Consider the following 6,926-nt stretch of genomic DNA (forward strand, 5'->3'; position numbering starts at 1 on the left):
ATAAGAGTTAGAATATGAACCCATTGAAATATCATCAACAACACATCCATCAAACCAAGAAGCTCAAGCACCAAAAAATCAGAATGCATTGGGATTGGAACGCGGTGAACTTTTTTTCTTTTGAAAAGCGGTTCTTCATTTCCATGACGAGTCTTAAGCATAGATTGCAAAAGACTTTGGTGGCATAGAACATCTAATGTGGGAAATATCTCTGTATATTTATCAAAAAATGTGATACAGCCATTCGCTGCTTAACAAGGGCAGCCAAAATCCAACAAAAGCTGAACAAAAAACAACACTATGCTCAGAGAATCCTAACCCGTCACGACGGTCGCAGAACAATTAACAACCCAAATACCGAATACCAAAAGAGGCTTTAAGCCTTACGTGGCTCTGCAGTTCGAAGTCTCTTGTATATGACAATGCTCGATATAATTTTGGCTTTCAAAAAAACAAACCAAATACCAAAAGAGATGCAGAACAAAAAGAAATCACCAAAAGCCAGAACATTCTCTCGAGAACAATCCCTGTGAACCGAAACAGCCAGAGAAGACGACCACGGACGGATCCTTGCAGACGAAGGTCTTCAAGGAGCTATCCACATTCAAAGGAAGACAAATCTCATCACACAGAGCAACCAACAGAACAGCAGGAGCCATCGAAGAAACCAACCACACGGTCACCATCACTCCCACCAAGGGCAGCAAAGAAATCCCGTAACCCCCCACCAAACACGCCTGAGAGTGACCCCTTTGAACCCTCCATCAAAGATCGACACCCCTACGTCCTAGCCAACCGAGGGACATAACCTTTACACACATCAAAGACCCACCCACGTCAACCCTTATCGTCTCAGAGAACCTCCTCGAACCCCCTTCATTGAATCCCAAGAGAAAACAAAACCAAAAGCACTCCCCCAGACTATTCCCCTAAGACAGTCCTAGAAGATTCTCTCGAGATAAGCAAACTCCCCCACACCTCCGAATATTAGAAAGGATCAAGAATTCCCAAGGAGGCAAGAAATCAACCCACCACCTACACTCCACCTTACAGGAGACCTCAAGCACATAATCCAGAAAAGCAAACCTTCCTCCCCAATTTCAGGTACCTTGTTCCCCTCTTACTATTTTGATTTCTTTGTTTGCTTCCCTTCTCCCTTACTTCGAAAAGGGAAATGCTATTTCTATCTTTATGTTCCTTTTTTTTTGTTTTCTATCTTCGAGTGCATAATGAAAATTGCAGTAAAGACTTCAGATGAAGCAAAACATTTAGTTAATCTGAGGATTTTTGTCTGCAAAGATGAGCCATTAACTGACCAAAAGATGATGCTTATACTTCAAATTGTTTGTTATGCAAGCAAACATTTTTATCTTCTATTCAATATTATACAGAACGGTGGGGTGACAGAAAAAAAAAAGGCATTCAATTGAGAGACCAAAGGTAAACTAGCAAGAGACATAGAGAGATAAAAACATGTCTTTTTGTCCTGTTTACATGCTATCTTATGCGTACTCTGCTTCTCAGTTTCAGGTTTGGGGAATGGCTGCTAAGCCCAAAAATGTTTTGGTCATCTGCTGCTTTTGTCTACTATTGATGGGAGCGCTCTGCCAGATCTCTTCAGGAGCATCGCCGCTCAATTATGAGACCCTCCACAAGGACCGCAACAGCAGTAGTCCCTGCGGTCCTCAACAGTCAAAAAATTGTGTGACCGCTCGCCGGCCGGCGAAGGAGCACCAACGGGGTTGTAACAAAAGTAATGGATGTCGCACGTGATGGAGAGGACCTTTAAATGGCCACAAAAGACAATTTTGTAAAAAAAAAACATCCCATTGTCTTTTGAATTGCTGCTGCCTGCCCTTTCTTTGGTGTGTTTGACATCTTAGTTTAGTTGCAGTGCAGAGTTAATTAAATTTGTTATAGACATTATTTATTATTGCAACGATGGTTTTTTCCTCTCTAGTAGTACTCTCAAAATCTGTGACTCTTAGCTCTCTCTTCCCATGAGCCGTTGGCCATGGGGTCATCTATCTGAGATGATGGATTAGTGAAAAGAGTGATGGGACGGTGGAAGTAGAGGGTAGGATGCGTTTGACTGAGTCGTTACAATCAAAGCTAGTGATGTAAAAGTGACAACAGCACCTCACTGAAGGTCAGAGATGGGAGGGGGAGGTTAGAAAACCGAGTTGGGAGGAGGGTGACAATGTGAGACTCCGAGTTGGCACGCGATGGCAAACCATAGCTAGCAGTTAAAAAGTCCCCTTTTTATCGTGTGAGAAAAGAAAGAATTGGTATTTAGCTTGAATAGACCAGTGTTACAGTACTCTCGACCATGCCTAGCAGTTGAATAGGAAATCGTCTCCAATCTTCCATTGCTCTCGTCCACTCTTGTCTCAAAAGAGATGGGAGAGGGAGAAGAGGCAGAGGTCTTATGATATATTTGGTATGATATGTTTGGTTGATGGAATAGATAGAAATATAATAAAATAATTATTATATAAAAATAAAATAATATGGGAATAGAATAAAATAGTTATTATTTAGTTTGGTACGATAAAGGTAATAAGATAGGAATAATTATTATGATTTATTGTAGTGTTTAGTTGGTAACAATAATTTTAAAATAAGAAAGAAATAGAAAATAAAAAGATAAAAATATTTTTTATTATTTATATGATATTTTATTTTTATTATATTTTTTAAATATTAATAATTTAAAATTTAATTAAAATATTAATAATTAATAATTTAAATATTAATATTTATTTAATTTAAATATTATTATGATTAATTTTTATTTTTATTTTATTTTTAAAATATTAATAATTGATAATTTAAATATTAATTTTTATTTATAATTTAATTATTTATATTTTAAAATATTAATATTTAATTTAATTTAAATATTATGATGATCAATTATTTTATTTTATTTTTGAAAATTAATAATTGATTATTTATTTAAAATATTAATAATAGATAATTTAAATATTAATATTTTATTTTATTTAAATATTATTATGACTAATTTTTTTATTTTTTAAATATTAATAATTAGTAATTTATTTAAAATATTAATAACTGATGATTTAATTATGAATATTTTTTATCTAATTTAAATGATATTATGTTTATTTATTTTTAATTTATTTTGTTTTTAAATAGGAATAATTTATAATTTATTTTATTAATAATTGATAATTTAAATATTAATTTTTTTTTATAATTTAATATTAATATTTTATTAAAAGTTGGAATTAAGTGAGAGAAAGAGGAGAAAGAGAGAAAAGTAATATTTTATACAAATGAAGTTGTAATTTTTTAAACTTGTAAGAGACAATTTTGTCTTTGTTAATTTTTAAATTTATTTCTCAACCATGAAATAGCTAATACCACGAGAAAATGTGGTATTAGCTATTCCTTGATTTTGAAAGATTTTGAAGAATAGTCATTCCATAAGAATGACTATTCCTTAGACTATTTTTCAACAAAACAAAGAAACCAAAATTCCTTGAGAATAAAGGAAGAATGGTTTAGCCATTCCCCCAACCAAACGTGCTATTAGAGAAAGGAAATCTTTGATAGTTTATGCCGCCTTTCTGCCGGGCAAACCAGATGTCGCCATGTTGAATGAGCGACTGAAAAGAAAATGTTATTAACGTCATACTTCTTTGAAGTGCCTCCTCTCTACCCGCATGCACAGACTTGATTGCGCGAGAATTTAAATCTCACAATTTGTATTTCCCGTAAATATAGAATATTAATAATTATGTATGTAAATAATATCATATCAAGATCTTAAATATATATATATATATATATATATAAATATTTAACAAAAATGTAATACGACAGAATAAGATTAACATATTTATTAATTATATAAAGTTAAATTTTATATGATGCAATATAATTAATATAATTAAAATTTATATTATTTATAAATTAATTATATAATTAACACGATTAAATTATTTAAATTAAAATATATATAAAATAAAATATAATTATATTATTCAAATTCATAAAAAAAAATTATAAATATCATGTAATATTTATGCAATATTCTAGAAAAGGTGACTCCAAAACGCCTCATTATGCACGGCATACTCATACGAGATGACCCACAGGGTTACAATAGTTCCAAGTTCTGAAATCCACAAATATGAGGATATTAATATAATGCTACATTACTTGCATTTTTAACCATGAAGACCTTTGACTATATAAAGTTATTATTAACAATAATTCTCTCCGTATCAGGAAGGCCACAGTCGTCAACGATCTGACCCAAAAAAATTGCAACAAAAGTTACCTTTAAAAATACAAGTTTGGAGGGTATTGTTTATTTTTACCCTGCTCAATGAAAGATTTCCGAGCTGCTACTCTTGAAACCTCGTGTGCAATAGAACCCAAATGGTTCATAGCATACAGAACTACTTTGATGGCATGGATACTGCAACATTTCTGAGCTTCTGCATGGAATTTTTTCTTCTTCCTACACAATGAGAAAAGGGTAGAAAAAGGTTACAATACCGAAAACTATATACCAGAATTAACTCACACAACTTTTGGTCCCCATTGATGTGACACTGGAAAACAACTGCTTAATATAGCTTGTTCTAAGACTTTTGAGTCCTGAAAACACAATGCAATAAAGATATATATTTACCAAATCACACCATAGGAATCCCCAATTCCCCATAGCAAAACCTGAACTGATTTCCCAAGCTATCTATGACAAATTAAATGCACTAAAGACTAAAAGTGTGCACAAAGAAATTCTAGTTCTATCTACATACATAGTGATATAGAAGGCACATTCACCAACATTAAGAACAAAATCACTAAGATCAGGTGGTGAATTCGTTTCAATTAGTCAGTCTTCATCAACAATTCAACGTCCAAAAAAGATACAGGACAGGGCACAGGATTGGCCTTCCAATTTGGCTTCTGAAACCATGTCCTTTTCTCACAGGTAAAGTGTGAACAAATAACGCTTATTGGACTAATTAAAGGTTAGCGGTTATCAACCATAATAGGAAAGCTGCAGGTCTTGAAAACCAAAAAGCATATAAAAAAAAAGTAATGACTCTTGTCCATGGTGTGAAGAAAAACCAAACCTGTACACTAGGAAATAGCAGGCCATTTAATGCAAATTGCATGCTAAAGGATTAATAGATGAAGTCAAGCATAGGCAGAGAGGTACTAAAAGACCATGAAAATCTTTGCTAGTTGTAGCCATTTTAACCATGAAGAAGATTGGACTAGGGTTGCCTTATTTGCAACAATCAAGAAAAGAAAATGAAAATTCTAGGGGAGTTAAAATGGGGCAAGAAAATTAAACAATCTAGCATTTGACAACTGAAATCTTAAACATGTTAAACCAGAGTAATCTACAGGCACAGGGAAAAAAAACGAAAAATACCCTAAAAAAATCAATGACAAGAAACCTACGAGAGAGAGAGAGAGATTGCACACAAAATCAGGACCAGTTCTTAATCTTTTGAATTTCCAAAATAAGAACCTTAAAAATGAAAAGCAAGACAACAACAGCAAATTTGAACTCATGGAGACTGTTCAATTGTTCAACATCAACTTAAAACTAATAGATACCAAAAGCAGCTATTCCAAGTAAGTTGAAAAGACATGATACTGAGATAAGAAGATTCATAGAACTAATTCAATCTGTTGGGGGAGTTGATCAAACCTATCAATATCAAGTAGGATTTTGTATGAAATTCTGCATTAACGAACTCTATACCAAAAATAAATGCTGTCAATATTATGCAAAGTACAATCTGTTCCCCAATTTATACACAGCAATTCTGAAAATAGTCAACAGTCTCCAGTAAACCCAACATTTAATCAGCCACAAATTCTTATGTAAAGCAGAAAGCGTATTAATTCGCATCTAATTTTTAGCAGAAAGAGTTTAATTCATCTGTGTCCAGCAGAAAAAGAGAAATCTTATTTCCACATAAAAAGGCCAAACGAAAGGGGGAGGCTTCTAAAAGAAGATTTGCACGAAATATTGACCGCAAAAATTGACATCAGGAAAGAAGCTTTATCATTTCTTCAAAGCCTCACTGATTAACTCGTTGATTTTCTCTCTTTTCTGACTAAACATTTCCACTTTCAGATCTCAAACTTTCTAACAGATTCACATTCCTATCCAATATTTTGACCGAAACTTTCTGAAGAAAAGAAAAAGTAGACAGCAAAAGTAAACATAGAATTATTCGAAACCGCATTTATAGAATAAAATAAAGTTCACAGCTCGATTAGACTTGATGCAGAATTTACCAGCAACGGATTGAAGCAGCGAGGCTTGGAGTTTCTCAGTGAATCGGCGTTGAAGAAATCGGAAAACAGAAGAAAATTATTGAAAAGAAAAAAAAAATCGAAAATGAAATTAGTTCGCGCATTCATTTACCTGGAAAAAAATGAGGGAAAAAGAGTCCATTATTTTAACAGAATAATAACATTGTGGCAACATCGAAATTATAGTGAACAGCAAGGGTAATTCCAACATATAAATAAGTAAATCTGTTTAAAAATACCGGCTCTTTGTTAGATATATAACAAAATAATTAAATATTCAATTTGAGGTTAAAAATTTTAAATTTTTGTCCATTTATGATTAAAGGTTCAATTGTAATAATTAAAGGGTATATATTTTTTATTTTTATAATTAAAGGTTAAGGTAAGAGGTGCCTAACATATGTAAGATTTGCGCGTGACGTAAACATTAAATTTGATTCTTATCATTAAGTTGTAACAACTTTTTTATCATGACGTGTGATAATTAAATTTTTTAACATAACGTGTAATAACTAAATCTTTAATATAATGTGTAACAATTACATTTTTTAATATAGGGTGTAATTTTTTAATGTAGCATGTAGTAATTATATTTTTCAACATTA

General features: G+C 32.3%; 2 long non-coding RNA genes across 2 annotated transcripts; one reads left to right on the forward strand and one right to left on the reverse strand.

Moving 5' to 3' along the window:
* The first annotated feature begins 284 nt into the window (after positions 1-284).
* On the forward strand, positions 285-1,959 carry LOC18611097 (uncharacterized). The gene is made up of 2 exons (XR_001926767.2): positions 285-1,104; positions 1,525-1,959. It is a non-coding gene; the product is annotated as an uncharacterized LOC18611097 (long non-coding RNA).
* Positions 1,960-4,074: 2,115 nt separating this feature from the next.
* LOC148764427 (uncharacterized) lies at positions 4,075-6,452 on the reverse strand. Its single transcript, XR_016025320.1, has 2 exons — positions 6,304-6,452; positions 4,075-4,495 (listed from the first exon to the last, which is right to left on the reverse strand). It is a non-coding gene; the product is annotated as an uncharacterized LOC148764427 (long non-coding RNA).
* Between the last annotated feature and the right edge of the window lie 474 nt (positions 6,453-6,926).

The sequence above is a fragment of the Theobroma cacao genome, chromosome 1 (genome assembly GCF_053813885.1).
Source record: "Theobroma cacao isolate CCN51 chromosome 1, ASM5381388v1, whole genome shotgun sequence".
Taxonomy (NCBI): domain Eukaryota; kingdom Viridiplantae; phylum Streptophyta; class Magnoliopsida; order Malvales; family Malvaceae; genus Theobroma; species Theobroma cacao.